This window comes from Dendrobates tinctorius, unplaced genomic scaffold (genome assembly GCF_039654945.1).
Source record: "Dendrobates tinctorius isolate UK_male_01 unplaced genomic scaffold, ASM3965494v1 ptg000199l, whole genome shotgun sequence".
NCBI classification, from domain to species: domain Eukaryota; kingdom Metazoa; phylum Chordata; class Amphibia; order Anura; family Dendrobatidae; genus Dendrobates; species Dendrobates tinctorius.
Genome location: NW_027361866.1, coordinates 2247871 through 2269830, shown reverse-complemented (window position 1 = coordinate 2269830; position 21960 = coordinate 2247871). Strand labels below are relative to the sequence as shown.

At 46.8% G+C, this 21960-nt stretch overlaps 1 long non-coding RNA gene across 1 annotated transcript in view; it reads right to left on the bottom strand.

The window, feature by feature from the left end:
* The window catches only part of LOC141056734 (uncharacterized), an 88083-nt gene that overhangs the window by 60359 nt on the left and 5764 nt on the right, over positions 1–21960 (bottom strand). Inside the window, exon 2 of the long non-coding RNA XR_012221915.1 lies at positions 2978–3058. This is a non-coding gene — a long non-coding RNA (uncharacterized lncRNA). The remainder of the gene's footprint in view (positions 1–2977; positions 3059–21960) is intronic.

Sequence of the window (21960 nt, the reverse complement as noted above, 5' to 3'; positions counted from 1 at the left end):
CTCTAGCCAACCTCACCAATATGGCCACTTGTTCCCACCCAGTGTTGGAGGCTGGTCCCAACCTGGTTGGGGACGACATGGCTATTTTGGTGGGTATGAGCCACGGGCCTACCAGCCCCAACAAGAGGCCCCTCACCAATTTCAGTCAGCCCAGTACCCACCACAATCACAGGAGGCAGTACAGTCATGGCCAAAAGTTTAGAGAATGACACAAATATTAAATTTTCACATTATCTGCTGCCCTTTGGTTTTTATGTGTGTTTGTCAGATGATTTTATCACATACAGAAATATAATTGCAATCATATTATGAGTAACAAAAGGTTATATTGACAGAATGAGTTAATGCAGCAAGTCAATATTTGCAGTGTTGACCCTTCTTCTTCAGGACCTCATCAATTCTCCCTGGCATGCTCTCAATCAACTTCTGGATCAAATCCTCAGTGACAGCAGTCCATTCTTGCAAAATCAATGCTTTTATGTTGCCTGAATTTGAAGGTTTTTGTTTGTCCACCCGTCTCTTGATGATTGACCACAAGTTCTCAATGGGATTAAGATCTGGGGAGTTTCCAGGCCATGGTCCCAAAATCTCTATGTTTTGTTCCCTGAGCCATTTAGTTATCACCTTTGCTTTATGGCAAGGTGCTCCATCATGTTGAAAAAGGCATTGTTGATCGCCAAACTGCTCTTGGACGGTTGGGAGAAGTTGCTATTGGAGGACATTCTGGTACCATTCTTTATTCATGGCTGTGTTTTAAGCAAGACTGAGAGAGAGCCCATTCCCTTGGCTGAGAAGCAACCCCACACATGAATGGTTTCAGGATGCTTGACAGTTGGCATGAGACAAGACTGGTGGTAGCGCTCACCTGGTCTTCTCCGAATAAGCCATTTTCCAGATGTCCCAAACAATTGAAAAGGGGATTCATCAGAGAAAATGACTTTACCCCAGTCCTCAGCAGTCCACTCCCTGTACCTCTTGCAGAATATCAGTCTGTCCATGAAGTTTTTTCTGGAGAGAAGTGGCTTCTTTGCTGCCCTCCTTGAGACCAGGCCTTGCTCCAAGAGTCTCCGCCTCACAGTGCGTGCAGATGCACTCACACCTGCCTGCTGCCATTCCTGAGCAAACTCTGCACTTCTGGTAGCCCGATCCCGCAGCTGAAACATTTTTAAGAGATGGTCCTGGCGCTTGCTGGTCTTTCTTGGGCGCCCTGGAGCCTTTTTGGTAACAAGGGAACCTCTCTCCTTGAAGTTCTTGATGATGCGATAGATTGTTGACTGAGGTGCAATCTTTCTAGCTGCGATACTCTTCCCTGTTAGGCCATTTTTGTGCAGTGCAATGATGACTGCACGTGTTTCTTTAGAGATAACCATGGTTAACAGAAGAGAAACAATGATGCCAAGCACCAGCCTCCTTTTAAAGTGTCCAGTGGTGTCATTCTTACTTAATCACGACAGATTGATCTCCAGCCCTGTCCTCATCAACACCCACACCTGCGTTAATGGAGCAATCACTGAAACGATGTTAGCTGGTCCTTTTAAGGCAGGGCTGCAATGATGTTGAAATGTGTTTTGGGGGATAAAGTTCATTTTCTAGGCAAATATTGACTTTGCAAGTAATTGCTGTTAACCTGATCACTCTTTATAACATTCTGGAGTATATGCAAATTGCCATTAGAAAAAATGAAGCAGTAGACTTTGTAAAAATTAATATTTGTGTCATTCTCTAAACTTTTGGCCATGACTGTACACTACGCACATCATGGACAACAGTATGGCCCCACACAGGTCGATGGCCAAGTTGGCCAAAGTAGCCAGCAGCAAAAACAGGCTGGTCTTCTCCCCGACCTACCAACATTTGTAATGTAGGAATATTGGTCTTGCATAATTGCTTGTATTTTTTTTTATTTTCTGAAAAAGTTTTGCTTGTAATTTTGCAAATCTGCAAAAAGGCCACTTTGGGCCATTGCCACATTTACCATATGGCAATAATATGTGTTTAAAAAAAAAAAAAAGTAAAAATTTGTCTACTACATTTTACGTCTGTGTCTCAATTATGAAAAAAGTTATCAGCATACTAACATACGCTTACCAAGGCAATTAAACAGTCAGAGAATCATAAGGGGTTGAAATATATATATTTACACAGGCAGAAATCAAAAATTTGTAACATAGACACAGCATGCTCTTGCCAAGAAGCTTCCCCCTCAGGTGACAAAATAATTTGTGAAAATGTCACGTACTTTGAGCCCAGAGAGTGGTCTATGTTGAAGGCTGATATGTGGTCTCGCCCTACGCACATTGTCCGACCCACGCAGAACACCAGCAGAGGAGGAACAATCATGTATCCTGGTGAAGTTATGAAGAACGACACATGCTTTGATAACTTCATTCACATTTTGTTCACTCAGCTGAATGGCAGACTGTAGGACCCGCCATTTGGCACAAAGAATGCCAAAGGAACACTCCACCAGTCGCCGAGCACGTGATAGGCACAAGTTAAAAATTCTGCGCCGGTGGTCCAGGTTGCGCTGGGGATATGGCCTCATGACTTTGCGCGTTAACTGAAACATCTCATCTGCCACAAGGACATATGGGACTGATTCTTGAGTGGAGCCTGGTAGCTGGCGTGGTGGGGTAGATCCAACTGGTTGGTGCGTAGCCGCCGACCCATAATGGAAGTATTGAAGACTCTAGAGTCTCCCGTCCTTCCATAGGCCCCAATGTCGACAATTATAAACTTGTATTGAGGGTTGGCCAGAGCCAACAATACAACAGAAAAGTATTGCTTATAATTGAAGAATTGGGAGCCAGAGTTCGGCGGCTTACACACCCGGATATGTTTCCCATCCAGGGCCCCAATACAATTAAGAAACTGGCATTCCTCCTCAAAGTCCCTTGAGATCCTCAACCAGTCTTCCATCCTGGGCTCGGGCATGATGAGTTGATGGAGTCATGACCATATTTCAATACATGTTTACCTGACTATGCCAGAAATGGTAGATCTTCCAATGAGAAACTCATGGTGGAGGGCAGCATAAGACAGGCCAGTGGACAGGAAGCTGAAGAACAACAGAAATGGAACATTTTTGAAGGCAAAAATGATAAAAAGACCAGCTAAAGATATACCAAACTTTTCATTGTTTCAAATCTACTAACACACATTTTTTCTAGCATAATGACTACGTGATATTCAGTACATATTACACATAACATTCTGCTATGTAATTTTTAAAATATCTGGAGTAAGATGAGGGCCAAAAAATGATTCCAAAAACAAAAATACACATACTTTGGGCAACACATCATGAACATAGAGAATGTGGTTGTGTAGTACATACCGTAATGTGAGTAGAAGTCGCTCCTCTGCAGATAAAGATTTGCGCATCCTTGTGTCCCGAAAGGTTATCCCAGGGCGCACTGTCTCCAAGAGGAGATCAAATGTTGCAAGGCTCATGCGACAGTATTGGAAAAAATTTTCTGGATGATCCCGCAGAGAAGAATAGAGGCGGTGAAAATGACCTCTTGTGAGTCGTTGCCTCAAAAGTTAATGGACCCACATGCGTCTCCTCCTCCGTGGATCCACTATCACTCACTGGGTATGGGTGACCAAAGCGACGTGACAAAAACCAGTTGAAAAGAACCTGCTCAGTTGTGTTGAAGCTCAGACTGTCTGCCATGTTGCACATACAACACCAACACACCTAGTCAAGGCAAGGTCACAAATGGACAGAATGTATGCAGCCACCTGTTCCAGAGCCAATAAATAGTGTGTCGGCTAATGATTTAAATAGTTAGCAGGCCTCAAAACCGTTAAATGTCCATTTTGCAAGCCTGCGAGAAAATCTCGCCATACGGATGCCATACGGATTACATACAGATGACATACGGATGGTTACATGCGCAAAATACGCGACCACACCTTGCTTACGGATGACATACGGAGAACTATTTAGGGGACATTTCTCCGTATTACGCATGTAAAATACGGACCGTATTTTGCATCGGTTAGTGTAACCCCGGCCTAACTCTTCTGCTAGTTTTCGTCATTGGACATACCCAGCCTGCTGTCCAGGTAGGGAGGACATCAGAGCTGTGCTGCCTGCACCTACACACACAGACTACATCTGCCTGCTACAAACCCCTCTTGCAGTGAGGAATCCAGGCCATTTTTACCTTGTGTTCTGGGTGACTAAACACTACAGCACTATTTCCCAGGAGAAAAATCCACCGATACATATCAAAATATCTTAGGTGGCCATATGCCTAATTTACGGACCAACAATAAGCACTACAGTATAGACACTCCAAAGATTATAATTCCTACACAAAAAAATGGAGTAGAAGTCTAAACAAGGAAAAAAAAAAAAATCAATAATTTTTTTATTGCCAAATTACAAACATACAATAAATAAGCAGACCAGAACAATAAGACACAAACAAAAAATCGTGTGTGAAAGAACATCAATACTGTAGTAACAGGACAGGCTAACTAGCAGGCCACACAGACATATGCACCATCAGGATATTTCACTAATATATTTTCAATAAAGTGCAAAGAAAGTGAATAAAAAGATTCTTTTTATGACTAACTAGCTGAAGAGCCCGGCGCTGCCCGGGCATAGTAACTAACTACGGTTACGGTTAGTTAGTGTGCAAAGCTGAGTGTATAGCCCCGCCCACGCCACATAGCCACATTCACTATTATATCCCACATCATCCTGTCAGCCATAGCCACCGGACAACTACCCCTAATATCCCACATCGTTATATATATAAGGCTGAGTGTAGAGCCCTGCCTACTCCTCATAGCCACATTTACTATAACATCCCACATTATCTCGTTAGCGAGAGCTACGGGACTACTATCCCTAATATCCCACGTCATCCCGTCAAAGCAGAATAGTGAAATTGCACAGAAACATGGTTCACTAAGATCCCAGGTTTTCTACTGATCAGGCTGATAATCTCACTTATCTGCCACCATAAATATCAGTCAGGCTTTTCACCAATGGACAGGCACAAACCTTATACATTAGTACAGTAGAGAAACCGTCACAGAAATTTTCATGCACCGTTAACTTGTAATTTGTCCGGCTGAGTTGTTCATGGATGTACAGCATCTGTATGCAGTATAGTATCATATTTAATGGGTTGTTATGGGAAAAGCATTACGTGTTATATGGGTATATTCACGTGAATTATGGGGAAAGTTGCACTTTAACAAAACTCAGCATCAGAGCACAGTAACACATCAATAATGTACAAAAGTGTCTGTGAGAAAATATTAAATCCACATGACATTTAATATGTGCACTTTCCTACATTTATGTGTGTCACTAAATGATACCACACGGGAGGGGGGATTCATTTCTGTCACGTACTCACTGCTCCTTTCTGGAGGACAGATGATGGCTGGAGCTTATGTTCCTGGGGATGCTAGATTTCTCCCACCATGTCAGTGTCTGCAGAGGTGTTGTCAAGTGGCAAAACTTGCGCATAGCAACCAATCACAGCTCAGCTACTTTTATCCAGCTCTGGTGAAATGAGAGATGCTTAGTGATTGGTTGCAAGGAAAACTGTTGGTCACAGCAACCAATCACAGTTTAGCTTCTTTTGAACAGCTCTTTTGAAATGAAAGACGCTTCGTGATTGGTTGGTGATACACACACACACATTGATTTTTGTATATAGAGATGTCTATTATTATTATTATTATTATTATTATTATTTGTACTTTGCACATTGCGGAAAATATATTAGTGAAGTGCATAAGTCTATGTGGTCTGCCAGTTAGCCTGTCTGGTTACTACAGTATTGGTGTCCTTTCACACATGAGTTTTTGTATGTGCCTTATTGTTTTGAAAGTAACTTATTGTTCTGGATTGCTTTTTAATGTATGCTTGTAATTTAGCAATAAAAAAAATTATTGATTTTTTTATAACCTGGTTTGGACTTCTACTCTGTTTTTTTTTGTGTAGGAATTATAGCACAATTTCCCAGGAAGGCTTGTGTAATGCTAGCAATAGGGGAGACTTTTGGGCAGGAGCAGTGCCGCTCTTCTTGTACAAGAAGCTAGAGTGGGCACAGCTGGCACTACACCTGCAGCACCACAGTCAGTGGACAGCTCTGCTCTGCAGCACCACGTCCCAGGTAACTGGTGCCCTGCTCATGCCATAGCCCCCCTCAACCAATGTCATCTAGTGCTTGTGGGTCACCCCCCAGGGCTGTGGGGTTCTCGGTACCGGGCCGGTGTCAGGGGGATGTGTCACAGCAGCGGTGACCTGGTCCGTGGCCCTAGGCGCCCAAATCAATGGTGGTTTGTGATGTAGTTTATATGGATAGTTCATGACGCCACCCGTGGTGTTTAGCAAGTAAGATGTTAAGCCAACGCTGCGTGCAGATCAACTGGAACTGATGATGTGGTGCAGCAAAGATGGTGTAGCTCCCCACAGGTGGAGCTGTAGTCCCAGGGCAGTGTAGATGTGGGATTAGCGGAGAGGCACGGGCAGTGGGGATGCTGATACCAAGATGTAGTGGGGCTGAGGTGAGAATGAATGGAGGACACCAGGGCTTGCAGTTTCAAAGCTTTACTCACAGTTTGTAGTGCACAAAGGTGCATGCTTCAGTACCGTGTCCTCCGGGGCAGAGACTGAGCCAACCTCCAGGCAAGATAGGGCACTCCCTGCCAACACTCCACCAACACGTGCCTTTCTGAACAACTCCGCCAATGCGCCTTAATGGTGAAGCACTCCAGTACTTAGTTACCCTGGAATGCCTCCTTCAGATGTTCCTAGAACTCTCACTTGTATGACAGACAGCTGTAGCTTGCTCGGGGATGCTCCTGGATCCCGGCTCTCTATCAGTGTTGCTGTTGTGTCCCAAGTCTTGGATGGGAGTAGTGCATTTACAGCCAACTACTCCACCGGTGTCTGCTGCAGAAGTGTCCGTACAACCTCGGGGACTGGGCCCCGGCCTTGCGCTGAGAAAATATAGGCAGGGTTCCTATCCAACCCACTCCTCCTCTCTGTTCTCACTCCTTCTTCATTCAGTACTTGTCTTTCTCTCTCTCCTTTCCTGTGCCAGCTGGCTCAGGTCACTGAGGCAGCTGCAGCACTCCTTCCTCCATCCCTTCTTCCAGGGATTCTCACTCCTGTCTGAGTGACTTCTTTCTCTCCCGCCTGCTGTCAGACTCCTCTGATTGCCTGACCTCCCGTTCTCAACTGAACTGTAATTCCTATCTTTCCCCTTCTTTTATACTAACTCCACCCACCTCCCAGCACATCCAGTGTTCCAAGCAGGGAACCACCAGAGGTGCTCCTAATATATAGAAGAGATTGACCTCACTGTGGATGTGCTGAACTACCCTGTGGTGTGGGATGCAGGTGTTGGAGTGTGGCAAGGAGTTCCCAACTTACCTGGATGGTGGGGTGTTATGAATGAGTCACCGTAGGAGGCAAAAACAGAAATACTAGCTAAGTCCAGAAAACCAGAGAAGTTGGCAGCTATCGGATTGCAGACCCCTGAACCTAACAATAACAACTAGCAGTAGCCGTGTGGGATTCCTACGGTGCCCTAGACCCCTCAATCACAGCCGGAGAACTACATAGCCTAAAGACAGAAAGGGAAATCTAAACTGCCCCAGAGCAGACCCCAAAGCAATAGGCAGCCCCCAACATATAATGACGGTGAAGCAAGATGAAAAAACACTCACACAGATAGAAAGATAGGCTGAGCAAATGATGGGGCCCAAGCTAACTAAATAGGACAGGATAGAAAAGCTGCTGTCTGCAATCCGCCAAAACCCTCTCAAAACAAGAGCCAACCGACTGATAGGGAAAAAAGCCCTGAAGACGCTAGGCTTCAAAAAGACTATATCAGTACTCAGGTATTTTCTGAAGACAGAGCAAAAGGAATTCAGCTCACCCAGCAGGGGAAGGCAGAAATCCAGAAAAACAAGGCAAAACCAAAACACAAATGCAAAAGCAGAGCAGAAAACTTAGCTTTTGAGGAGCAGGAATCAGACTGGTCTCCTAGAATCCCTCAGAGAAATCACCCGCAAGGCAGAAGGGCGTCGGCTGCCTTATATCCAGTCAGCAATTCCAGTCACCCAGTCATCATCATTCTGCTCAGGTGCTTTGTAATCAGCCTCACTACCTTCCTTCACCAGAAAAGGGAGTTCATCAGACCTCAATGGTGAAGGGGAAAATGAACTCACAACAGTGGGGCACTACACCTTAGGCTGTGTGCACACGCTGCGGATTATGTGCGGATTCATCCACGCAGATTTTGTAAAATCCACAGGTGAAACCGCAGGTCAAAAGACCTGCGGTTTTACCTGCGGATTGCTCTGCGGTTTTGCCCTGCGGTTTTTCATCTCCTCAATGGAGGAGATGGCAAACCGCAGGAGAATCCGCAGAAAGAATTGACATGTCAATTCTTTCTGCGGATTGAAAACCGCAGATAATCCGCGCGGAAAATTCCGCACCGTCTGCACTGCGGTTTTTGATTCCCATAGGGAATCATGGTACTGTACACCGCAGCAAAAACTGCTGCGGGTCCGCAGCGGCCAAAACCGCTGCGGAACCGCAGCAAAATCCGCAGCGTGTGCACACAGCCTTAGGAGAAGGTGCAGTACCTCTGTGGCGGCTGAGCCTCAGGGGCACCACACTTAATTGCAGATCATAGGCTGCAGGGATCCATCCACACACAGCATCGATCCCAGAAAGGCTGCAAGGAGCATTCTGCTCTAACAACGTGGGCTGTGTGGACATGGCTTTGCATGTGGTGTGGCTATGCAAAGTGGGCAGGGCTATGTGGAGTGGGCGTGGCTTGATACATATGTTGCGCCCCTGAGGCTCAGTCGCCACAGAGGTACTGCACCTTCTCCTAAGGTGTAGTGCCCCACCGTCTGGGTAAGTTGGGAACTCCTTTCCATGCTCCAACACTCGCACCCAACACAACAGGGTAGTTCTGCACAACCACATAGCGGCTCAGTGCTTAGAGAGTAGCAGAGCACCTTTGGTGGTTCCCTGCATGGAACACTGGATGTGCAGGGAGGTGAGTGGAGTTCAGATCCATATAAAAGGTTGGGAAGGTTTAGAATTACAGATCAGTCAGGAGGTCAGTCTGACAGGAGGTCAGTTGGGAAGGAAGTCACTCAGACAGGAATGAGGATCCCTGGAAGAAGTGATGGAGGAAGGAGAGCTGCAGCTGCCTCAGTGATATGAGCCAGCTGGCATGGGAAAGGAAACAGAAGGAGAAAGATGTAGAACTGTAACCTAAGCATCCATAAGAGAGAAAGACAAGTACGGAACGAAGGAGTAGAGAGAACAGAGAGGAGGAGTGGGTTGGAAGAGGAACCCTGCCTATAGGTTCTCATCGCAAGGCCGGGGCCTGGTCCCCGAGGTTGTATGGACACTTATGGTTCTGTAGCAGACACCGGTGGAGTAGTTGGCTCTAAATGCACTACTCCCATCCAAGACTTGGGGCACAACAGCAATTGTATAGAGAGCCGGGACTCAGGAGAAGGGAGTCTCCGAAGTAGGCTACAGCTGTGTGCCATACAAGGAGAGTTCTAGGAAACATCTAGTAAGAGGCACTCCAGGGTAACTAAGTACTGGGGTGCTTCACACCACAAGGCGCTATAGAGGAGTCGTTCAGGAAGGTACATGTTGGCGGAGTGTTGGAGAGGAGAGTCCTGACTTGCCTGGGAGGTTGATTGAGTCTCTGCCCCGGAGGACACAGCACGGAGGCAGGCACCAGTGTGTACCACGAACTGTGAGTAAAGCTTTGAAACTGCAGGCCCTGGTGTCCTCCATTGATTCGTCGCTAACAACTTCAGCACCGCTACATCTGGGTACAGCATCCACACCATTCTGCGCCTCTACTCATCCATTGCACCTACACTGCCCTGGGACTACAGCTCCACCTGTGGGGAGCTACACCATCTTTGCTGCACCACACCATCAGTCCCAGCGGATCTGCATGCAGCGTCGGCTTAACACCACCCTTGCAGAACACCACAGGTGGCGTCACGAACTATTCCATTAACTTCAAACCACCATTGATTTGGGTGCCCAGGGCCATGGACCGGGTCACCGCTGCTGTGACACATCCCCCTGACACCGGCCCGGTACCGAGTACCTCGCTGCCCTGGGATGGGGCGACCCAACTTGGCATCACAAACAGGATGACAAGACCCGTAACCATCGGGTTCTGTGCGCCTGAGATTTATTGGACTTTACACTTTTGAAAATGTGCAGTAGACCTGATTTGATAGACTGTGAAATGGACATTAGAAATGGCCGCTGGCGTGGAGAAGAAGGGCGTGAAGAGTTAGGAGGTCCTAGGAAAAGACCGCGAAGAGTATTGGGCCTTCCCTGCCTGAATTACTAGGTGACAGCGACATGGCCCACCCCCCGAGGGGTTCGTATACTAGCTTGGTATGGAGGCGCGGGATGAAGGCACCGCCCCAGAAGGAGGGGCAGAAGAAGCCAGTGGCGGGAAAGGGGCCGAGGCAGGAAGAGGAAAGCCAGAACGCCATTTTGGAAGGAGAGGGAAGGAGGCCTGGAGAGCGCGCGGAGGTGGAAACGGATCTCCCTGGCGCCAAGGCTGAAGGCTCCAACCCGATCTCTGAGATGTACCGCCAGCGGCTGGAGGACGAGATTATCCAGCTGACGCACCGCCTGCGACTGAGGCAAGAAGCGCTATGGACACTGAACTGGCAGCGCGCCCGGGAGGGGCCTACACCTGCGGCACCTGCTACACCGATACCCGCCACTGCTGCACCGGATTCTATCCCGGCAGACTCTGTGGAACCTGCCGCCGCCATCGCACCACCGGAGGAGTCAACGGAGACCCCGGGAGCTGAGGCCGTGCTCTTGTCTGGACTGCGCAGGTCCCGCCACAGGCCCCTGAGGATCCGGAGCCGCCATTGGCTCCACCGCCGTCCCCGGTGTCCCACCGGGCTGCGCCCAACACCACGCCTGCACCGGGGCAGAGGCTGCGCCGCCGGGAAGTACCAGGTATATACACCGGCCCTCCTAATGGGTTACCCTCTGAATTCACATTGTCAGAGGAGGGCTTGTGGCAGCATCAAATGGGGCAGTTAGAGGAGTCTGCTGGGGGCCCTAGTCAGACGGAGATGGGGAAGTGGAGGAGGTCCCTACTGAGAAGTGTACGGCTGGAGCAGGCCCGCACGATTCGACATCTTTACGGCTTGGAGGAATCTAGGTCGCTTTGGCATAGTGACATCGACATCCCTTTGCCGGAAAGCCCCCACTTAGCTGCCTATCAGCGCCGACAAGCTGCGGAGTCCCTTGGTGCTAGGCCTCGCACTAGAATAGTGGAACCACCTATTGCTGAAGAACAGTTGATGGGCACAGAGATGCATCATGGGTTCCTGTTATGAACGGGTAGCCGAGGAGGAAATAAAAAACAACAAAGCTAAGTCTCAGAAAACCAAAGAGGTTGGTAACTATGCAGACTGCAGATGCCTGATCCTAACACGCAACTAGCAGCAGTCGTGGAGCGTTCCTACGGTGGTCCTAGACGCCTCGTCACAACCGGAGAACTAGATAAGCCTAAAGCAGGAAAAGAGGAAAACTAACTGCCCCAGAGCAGACCCCAAAGGAGAGACAGCCCCCCACATGTATTGACGGTGAAAAAAGATGAAAACACAAACAAAGGAAGGAAAATAGGCTGAGCAAACGATGGGGCCAAACTAACTAGAAAGGACAGGAAAGGAAAGAAACTGTCTGCAGTCTGCCAAAAAACCCTACAAAATGCCCAACACAACTGATAGCAAAATTAACCCTGAAGTCACTAGACTTCTCCCACTATATCAGCACTCTGAAATATTCTGAGACAGAGCAAAAAGAGGCCAATCTAATAAGGGACAAAAAAAAGGCAATTTGGCAAATAAGAGTGGAAATTCAGCACAGCCCAGCCGGGCTGGCTGACCACACAAAAAACTGAAAAGACCAACAAGAGCAAGTGTGAACATTAGCAAAAAATAAACTTATCTGAGAAGACTGGAACAGAGCTGAGTCCTAGACCTGAGAAGCAGACTGAATCACCAGCAACAGGATAGGGCGTCGGCAGTCTTAAATCCAGTCTGATACTCCAGAGATCCAATCATTATCTTCCTCACCAGGTGGCAGATCACTACCACTTAAACCAATCTCACTCTCACTACCTCCCGTCACCACCAGAGTGAGAACAGAAGGGGAACTCTCAACTGGTGGAGCAGAAAATGAGCTCATAAAGGTTTCCTTTACCACAACTTCAAGGCCCTATAGCAAGAAACCAGAATCAAGATGAAGACATTACATCTGGTAGCAGTTCCAGTTCAGCTTCCAGAACCCCAGGAGGGGAACACTAGAAAATTTCTACAAATCTCGTACCCAGGAGGGTTTAGTTGCACCAGTTGTGCCTTTTCCTATTTTTGTTTATCATGTGTTTTTCCCAGTTGTTGCCTAGTTCTTGATTGGCAGCGTTCCTTCATTTGAACTACAGTGATCATGAACTTGGAGTGTATCACCAACTCTGTTGTAAATAGTTTGCACCTCCTTAGGTGCTCTCTCTTGGTTTTACATTAAAGACACTTTGCGAAAATGATGTTTTACATAAAAGACACTTTGCGAAGATGATGTTTTACATAGAGACACTTTTCGAAGATGATGTCTACCTCAAAAGGAAACTGCAAGAAATCCCGGCTGTGAGCGGTGTCAATCACAAGAATTTTTGAATGTTTTACTATAAAGTATTTGATAATGTGTTTTATAAGAGTATTAGTAACTGAGAAATGGCTTTTATAGAAGAATTAGGAATGTCTGATATAGAGATGAGCGATTTGAATAAAGAATTGAAAGTGACAGGTACTTGCGGTCAGTGTCTTGCATCAGAAGAGAGAAAAATGATGAAGAAATGTGTTACAGAGTACAGCACTTTGAATTAGGAAAAATTTGCCCTGTTTAACTTAGAATTTTAGATAGGATTGTTGGTAACGTTCAAGATGAGTACCTCCTACACTAGGAAGTTTAGTATAAGAAAAGTTTATTCTGCATTGCAAACATTTTTGTATGTTTCTCTGATGTCAACTTTGTTTACCTTGCAGCCCCCGGACGTGCTGTGTTTAACGGGGGGTATGTGGCGCCCCTGAGGCTCAGTCACCACAGAGGTACTGCACCTTGTCCTAAGGTGTAGTGCCCCACCATCTGGGTAAGTTGGGAACTCCTTTCCACACTCCAACACTCGCACCCCACACAACAGGGTAGTTCTGCACAACCACATAACGGCTCAGTGCATAGAGAGTAGGAGAGCACCTTTGGTGGTTCCCGGCATGGAACACTGGATGTGCTGGGAGGTGGGTGGAGTTCAGATCCATATAAAAGGTTGGGAAGGTTTAGAATTACAGGTCAGTCAGGTCAGTCTGACAGGAGGTCAGTCGGGAAGGAAGTCACTCAGACAGGAGTAAGGATCCCTGGAAGAAGGGATGGAGGAAGGAGTGCTGCAGCTGTCTCAGTGATTTGAGCCAGCTGGCATGGGAAAGGGAACAGAAGGAGAAAGACATAGAACTGTAACCTAAGCATCCATAAGAGAGAAAGACAAGTACGGAACGAAGGAGTAGAGAGAACAGAGAGGAGGAGTGGGTTGGAAGAGGAACCCTGCCTATAGGTTCTCAGCGCAAGGCGGGGCCCGGTCCCCGAGGTTGTATGGACACTTATGGTTCTGCAGCAGACACCAGTGGAGTAGTTGGCTGTAAATGCACTACTCCCATCCAAGACTTGGGGCACAACAGCAATTGTATAGAGAGCCGGGACTCAGGAGAAGGGAGTCCCCGAAGTAGGCTACAGCTGTCTGCCATACAAGGAGAGTTCTAGGAAACATCTAGTAAGAGGCATTCCAGGGTAACTAAGTACTGGGGTGCTTCACACCACAAGGCGCTATAGAGGAGTCATTCAGGAAGGTACACGTTGGCGGAGTGTTGGAGAGGAGAGTCCTGACTTGCCTGGGAGGTTGATTGAGTCTCTGCCCCGGAGGACATGGCACGGAGGTAGGCACCAGTGTGTACCACGAACTGTGAGTAAAGCTTTGAAACTGCAGGCCCTGGTGTCCTCCATTCATTCGTCGCTAACACCTTCAGCACCGCTACATCTGGGTACCAGCATCCACACCATTCTGCGCCTCTCCTCATCTATTGCACCTACACTGCCCTGGGACTACAGCTCCACCTGTGGGGAGCTACACCATCTTTGCTGCACCACACCATCAGTCCCAGCAGATCTGCATGCAGCGTCGGCTTAACACCTCCCTTGCCGAACACCACAGGTGGTGTCACGAACTATTCCATTAACTTCAAACCACCATTGATTTGGGCGCCCAGGGTCACGGACTGGGTCACCGCTGCTGTGACACATCCCCCTGACACCGGCCCGGTACCGAGTACCCCGCTGCCCTGGGATGGGGTGACCCACATAAACACACACATACATACACTCAGATATATATATATATATATATACACACACACACACATTATATTGGCAATAATGCTACTGATTTGTATATACGTTATATATAGATGATACTGCTGTGTATATATGTAGATCTATATATACACACAGCAGTAACACCTATATAACATGTATACAGCATTTGCAGAGTCACCTGTATAATGTATAGACTACTGTATATACGTTATATAAGTGATACTGCTGTGCATACTCTCAGTATACACACAATGTGTATACAGTGGGGAAAAAAAGTATTTAGTCAGTCAGCAATAGTGCAAGTTCCACCACTTAAAAAGATGAGAGGCGTCTGTAATTTACATCATACTTAGACCTCAACTATGGGAGACAAACTGAGAAAAAAAAATCCAGAAAATCACATTGTCTGTTTTTTTTTCATTTTATTTGCATATTATGGTGGAAAATAAGTATTTGGTCAGAAACAAGCAATCAAGATTTCTGGCTCTCACAGACCTGTAACTTCTTCTTTAAGAGTCTCCTCTTTCCTCCACTCATTACCTGTAGTAATGGCACCTGTTTAAACTTGTTATCAGTATAAAAAGACACCTGTGCACACCCTCAAACAGTCTGACTCCAAACTCCACTATGGTGAAGACCAAAGAGCTGTCAAAGGACACCAGAAACAAAATTGTAGCCCTGCACCAGGCTGGGAAGACTGAATCTGCAATAGCCAACCAGCTTGGAGTGAAGAAATCAACTGTGGGAGCAATAATTAGAAAATGGAAGACATACAAGACCACTGATAATCTCCCTCGATCTGGTGCTCCACGCAAAATCCCACCCCGTGGGGTCAGAATGATCACAAGAACGGTGAGCAAAAATCCCAGAACCACGCGGGGGGACCTAGTGAATGAACTGCAGAGAGCTGGGACCAATGTAACAAGGCCTACCATAAGTAACACACTACGCCACCATGGACTCAGATCCTGCAGTGCCAGACGTGTCCCACTGCTTAAGCCTGTACATGTCCGGGCCCGTCTGAAGTTTGCTAGAGAGCATTTGGATGATCCAGAGGAGTTTTGGGAGAATGTCCTATGGTCTGATGAAACCAAACTGGAACTGTTTGGTAGAAACACAACTTGTCGTGTTTGGAGGAAAAAGAATACTGAGTTGCATCCATCAAACACCATACCTACTGTAAAGCATGGTGGTGGAAACATCATGCTTTGGGGCTGTTTCTCTGCAAAGGAGCCAGGACGACTGATCCGGGTACATGAAAGAATGAATGGGGCCATGTATCATGAGATTTTGAGTGCAAACCTCCTTCCATCAGCAAGGACATTGCAGATGAAACATGGCTGGGTCTTTCAACATGACAATGATCCAAAGCACACCGCCAGGGCAACGAAGGAGTGGCTTCGTAAGAAGCATTTCAAGGTCCTGGAGTGGCCTAGCCAGTCTCCAGATCTCAACCCTATAGAAAACCTTTGCAGGGAGTTGAAAGTCCGTGTTGCCAAGCGAAAAGCCAAAAACATCACTGCTCTAGAAGAGATCTGCATGGAGGAATGGGCCAACATACCAACAACAGTGTGTGGCAACCTTGTGAAGACTTACAGAAGACGTTTGACCTCTGTCATTGCCAACAAAGGATATATCACAAAGTATTGAGATGAAATTTTGTTTCTGACCAAATACTTATTTTCCACCATGATATGCAAATAAAATGAAAAAAAAAACAGACAATGTGATTTTCTGGATTTTTTTTTCTCAGTTTGTCTCCCATAGTTGAGGTCTACCTATGATGTAAATTACAGACGCCTCTCATCTTTTTAAGTGGTGGAACTTGCACTATTGCTGACTGACTAAATACTTTTTTTCCCCACTGCATATATATATATATACAGTGGGGCAAAAAAGTATTTAGTCAGTCAGCAATAGTGCAAGTTCCACCACTTAAAAAGATGAGAGGCGTCTGTAATTTACATCATAGGTAGACCTCAACTATGGGAGACAAACTGAGAAAAAAAAATCCAGAAAATCACATTGTCTGTTTTTTTTTCATTTTATTTGCATATCATGGTGGAAAATAAGTATTTGGTCAGAAACAAAATTTCATCTCAATACTTTGTGATATATCCTTTGTTGGCAATGACAGAGGTCAAACGTTTTCTGTAAGTCTTCACAAGGTTGCCACACACTGTTGTTGGTATGTTGGCCCATTCCTCCATGCAGATCTCTTCTAGAGCAGTGATGTTTTTGGCTTTTCGCTTGGCAACATGGACTTTCAACTCCCTGCAAAGGTTTTCTATAGGGTTGAGATCTGGAGACTGGCTAGGCCACTCCAGGACCTTGAAATGCTTCTTACGAAGCCACTCCTTCGTTGCCCTGGCGGTGTGCTTTGGATCATTGTCATGTTGAAAGACCCAGCCATGTTTCATCTGCAATGCCCTTGCTGATGGAAGGAGGTTTGCACTCAAAATCTCACGATACATGGCCCCATTCATTCTTTCATGTACCCGGATCAGTCGTCCTGGCTCCTTTGCAGAGAAACAGCCCCAAAGCATGATGTTTCCACCACCATGCTTTACAGTAGGTATGGTGTTTGATGGATGCAACTCAGTATTCTTTTTCCTCCAAACACGACAAGTTGTGTTTCTACCAAACAGTTCCAGTTTGGTTTCATCAGACCATAGGGCATTCTCCCAAAACTCCTCTGGATCATCCAAATGCTCTCTAGCAAACTTCAGACGGGCCCGGACATGTACAGGCTTAAGCAGTGGGACACGTCTGGCACTGCAGGATCTGAGTCCATGGTGGCGTAGTGTGTTACTTATGGTAGGCCTTGTTACATTGGTCCCAGCTCTCTGCAGTTCATTCACTAGGTCCCCCCGCGTGGTTCTGGGATTTTTGCTCACCGTTCTTGTGATCATTCTGACCCCACGGGGTGGGATTTTGCGTGGAGCACCAGATCGAGGGAGATTATCAGTGGTCTTGTATGTCTTCCATTTTCTAATTATTGCTCCCACAGTTGATTTCTTCACTCCAAGCTGGTTGGCTATTGCAGACTCAGTCTTCCCAGCCTGGTGCAGGGCTACAATTTTGTTTCTGGTGTCCTTTGACAGCTCTTTGGTCTTCACCATAGTGGAGTTTGGAGTCAGACTGTTTGAGGGTGTGCACAGGTGTCTTTTTATACTGATAACATGTTTAAACAGGTGCCATTACTACAGGTAATGAGTGGAGGAAAGAGGAGACTCTTAAAGAAGAAGTTACAGGTCTGTGAGAGCCAGAAATCTTGTTTGCTTGTTTCTTACCAAATACTTATTTTCCACCATAATATGCAAATAAAATGAAAAAAAAACAGACAATGTGATTTTCTGGATTTTTTTGTTTCTCAGTTTGTCTCCCATAGTTGAGGTCTACCTATGATGTAAATTACAGACGCCTCTCATCTTTTTAAGTGGTGGAACTTGCACTATTGCTGACTGACTAAATACTTTTTTGCCCACTCTATATATATATATATATATGTGTGCCAGTAAAGTCATCGTGCACTTTTGACCAGTCACAGGAAAGTATATAAGTATACCACGATCCCCATATCTGGAGCCCTTATACTTTTACTTTTAGGGTTATATGAAGCAACATGTGTACATTGAAAGTATCAATGACATTAATGACTTAAAACAGAGAATCACAGAATGTTATTCAATCTGTCACACCAGATGTCCTTACCTGTGTATGGCAAGAACTTCACTATCATTTGGATGTGTGTAGGGAAACAAATGAGCCCACATTGAACTGCACTGAATAGGTATGAAACTGGGAGAGTTTTTCTTTTATTTGGAGCAGATTTCACATTTCTATAATTTTTTTGTTGCTTTCCAGTGACTGGTCAAAAGTACACCATGAGTTTATGGACACACTGTGTATATACATGTCTCCATCCTGCCCCATCTGTCTCCATCCTGCATCATGTGACATGGAGCAGGATGTAGACATGGGGCAGGATGGATACACATGAGTCAGGATGGAAACACATGGGGCAGGATGGAGACATGGGGCAGGATGGAGACATCGGGCATGATGGAGACATGGGACAAGATGGAGACATGGGGCAAGATGGAGACATATGAGGCAGGATCATGGGGCAGCATGGAGACAGATGGGGCAGGATCATGGGGCAGGATGGAGACAGATGGGGCAGGATCATGGGGCAGGATGGAGACACATGGTATAGGATCATGTGGCTGGACGGAGACACATGGTGCAGGATCTTGTGGCAGGATGAATATGATGGAGACAGATGGGACAGGATCATGGGATAGGTGGGGCAGGATTATGGGACAGATGGGGTAGGATCATGGGACAGATGGGGTAGGATGGGGAAATCATATGGAGTAGGATGGAGACGGATGTAGAGATCATATGGGGCAGGATGGGACATCACATGAGGGGCAGAATGGATAATCATGAGGGCAAAAAAAGCCACATTTGTTGTAGTGGTATCTCTGTTCCAGCTCATATCTGTGTGTACTCAAAGTTTGGCCAGTTTACGGCGATTTTATTTTTTGTCCTTGGTGTACTGTACTTATATACAGCAGTAGTTAGCAAAAGAAAAAATGCAGGCCACACATTTTTTGGTGAGGTATCTCCATGCCAGATCATTTCTGTGTGTGCTCAAAATTTGGCCAGTTTAGGCCGGTTTTCCTTTGTTTGTCCTGGTTGTCACAGTACTTATATGCAGCACTAGTTAGCCCAAAAATAAAACAAAAACCAGAACACACATTTGTCATTGTGGTATCTCCCTAACATGCCTCTTTTATTATTGTCAAAAATTTGGCCATTTTTGGCCTACACATTGTATTTTTTTGCAGTCTGTTAACGTACTTATTAAATCTGATAAGGCAAAACACCTACCTAAAGTCCAGATAGGTAAAATTTTGTTTTTCAGCACACGTATCGCAATCAAGTTGCCTCCCAAATCACCCTTTTGTAGCGAACGTGTATAATATTCTAGTCCATTTACAATGGGCAAGGCTCGTGGCAAGGGACAGAGAAGTGGACGTGATGGTGATGGTGGAGGTCGAGGCCGTGGGCAAGCTGAAATTGGCCCACCAAAAACACCCACATCTTCTCGCTGAACCTTAGTTTCCGAAGTCCTAGGGGACCGCGGCAAGACAACATTATTGAAGCCCGAGCAGTGTGAAAAGGTTGTTGGTTGGATAGCGGATAACACTTCCAGTGACACATCCACCAGCACCCTGTCTTCAACACGGTCAAGTCACAGTAGCCGTGAATCTGGGCCGCATATTCCTTACTCTGATCCTCCTTCCTCACACCATGCTGAGTGCCCTGAGACAACTGATCCCACACTTGGACACTCCGAAGAGCTGTTCAGTTTTCCATTTGGAGATGTGTGCCTCTCGTCCGGTCCACTTGAAGCGGGTCAAGATGATATTCCATGTAGCGATGCACAAATCTTTGAGCAGCCATGGTCATAAGAGGTGGACGATGATGAGACACGACTGTTGGAAAGTCAGGAGGAGGACCAGGGAGGGGAAGTGGAAGATGAGGTGGTGAATGAAGTAGTAACAGACCCAATCTGGCAGGAGGACATGCAGAGCAAGGACACCAGCACACATGGGGAGGTAGGCGAGGGACCACTTCAGGCAGGAAGAAGCAGTGTGGTGGCTGCAGACAGAAGGCGTGCAACCGTTCCCCAAAACACCAACCTGATGGAAGTTGCCAGTCCAACTGTTAGGTCTTCCTGAGTCTGGTTACTTTTTAAACACTCTGACGATAACCCAAACAGGCCATTTGCAACACCTGTCATGCCAGCATCAGCAGGGGTAGCAAAACTACCAGATTTTGTGGGCCCAACCCCATGCTGCAGGAACAGTGTCTGCGGGTGACACCACAACTTCTTCCAGTGTTGTGCCTGCAAGCCAGTAACCTGTCCACGGTGCATGCAAAGATGCCTCCTGCCCTGCACCTGGCATTGCCCAGAGTCAAATATCACCATCATCAAGAACGTCCACGTCCTTGTCCCAATGCAGCCTTCAATTGTTTATACCCCAGTCATTGTAACGTACTCGGAAATATGCAGCCAATGCCCCACAGGCCACAGTACTCAATTCTCATATTTCTCGTCTGCTTGTGCTCGAAATGTTGCCTTTTAGGCTCGTGGAGATGGAAGCTTTCCGCAACCTGATGGCGGCGGCCGTCCCAAGGTACTCGGTCCCCAGCCACCACTATTTCTCCCGCTGTGTCTTCCCGGCATTACACAAGCACGTGTCCCACAACATTACCCGTGCCCTCAACAATGCAGTTACTGGGAAAGTACACCTAACCATGGGCACGTGGACAAGTGCTTGTAGCCAGGGACGGTAGATCTCGCTGACGACACACTGGGTTAACATAGTGGAAGCCGGCACCCAGTGAGTCCTTGGGATGGAACACGTCCTCCCGACGCCAAGGATGGCGGGCCCTATGTCAATCAGGGTTTCCCCCAATGTGTAAAGCTCCTGCACCTCCTCCTCATCTTGAGCTCAATCTCTGAAATGAGCACATCAGTCCCAAACTGGAAGCACTGCAGCACTGCCAAAGTGGCAACAGGCTGTGCTGCAGCTAATTTGCTTAGGTGACAAACTGCACAATGCTGAAGAGTTGTTTACAGCTCTGAAAGAGCAGGCAGATGTGTGGCTGACACCGCTGAATCTCCAGCCAGGCATGGTTGGGTGTGACAATAGCAGGAACCTGGGGGCGGCTTTGAGGCCAGGCGAACTGACACACGTACCATGCCTGGTCCATATGCTGAACCTCGTTGTTCAACGTTTTCTAAAAAGCTATCCGGAGCTGCTGGATCTGCTGGTTAAAGTACGCTGCCTGTGTGCACATTTTAGAAAGTCAGCTACAGCTTCAGCCGCCCTTGCCATGCTTCAGCAGCGATTGCAGATTCCGGCTTACCGACTGGTGTGTAATGTCCCCACATGTTGAACTCTACACTGCATATGTTAGAAAGGATTTGTGAGCAGAAGCGTGTAGTTGTTGAATATCAGCATCATCAAAGCCGTCGTTTTTCAGGTTTGACTCCACACATAAGACCTCAGGAGTGGGCATGGATGTCAGACATATGTAGCATCCTCCAAAACTTTGAGAAGTCCACCAAGATGGTGAGCGGCGATGATGCCATAATTAGCGTCACAATCCCACTCATCTGCATACTGAAAAGCTCTCTGCTTACAATGATAGAGGAAGCATTGCAGGCGAACCATACAGGGTGATTACACACAGCCCAGCCTCGTGTCATCACAACGTGGATTGGTTGACAAAGAGGAAGAGGAGGAGGAGGAAGAACGGGAGCTACTTTCATGCGCTATAGATGGGACTACAACCACAACTGTCATACTGTCTGTTCAGCGGGGATGGCCTGTGGACAGGGAAGAAGAGGAAGAGGAGGAGGACACATTGGTCAGTCGTCCTGTTGG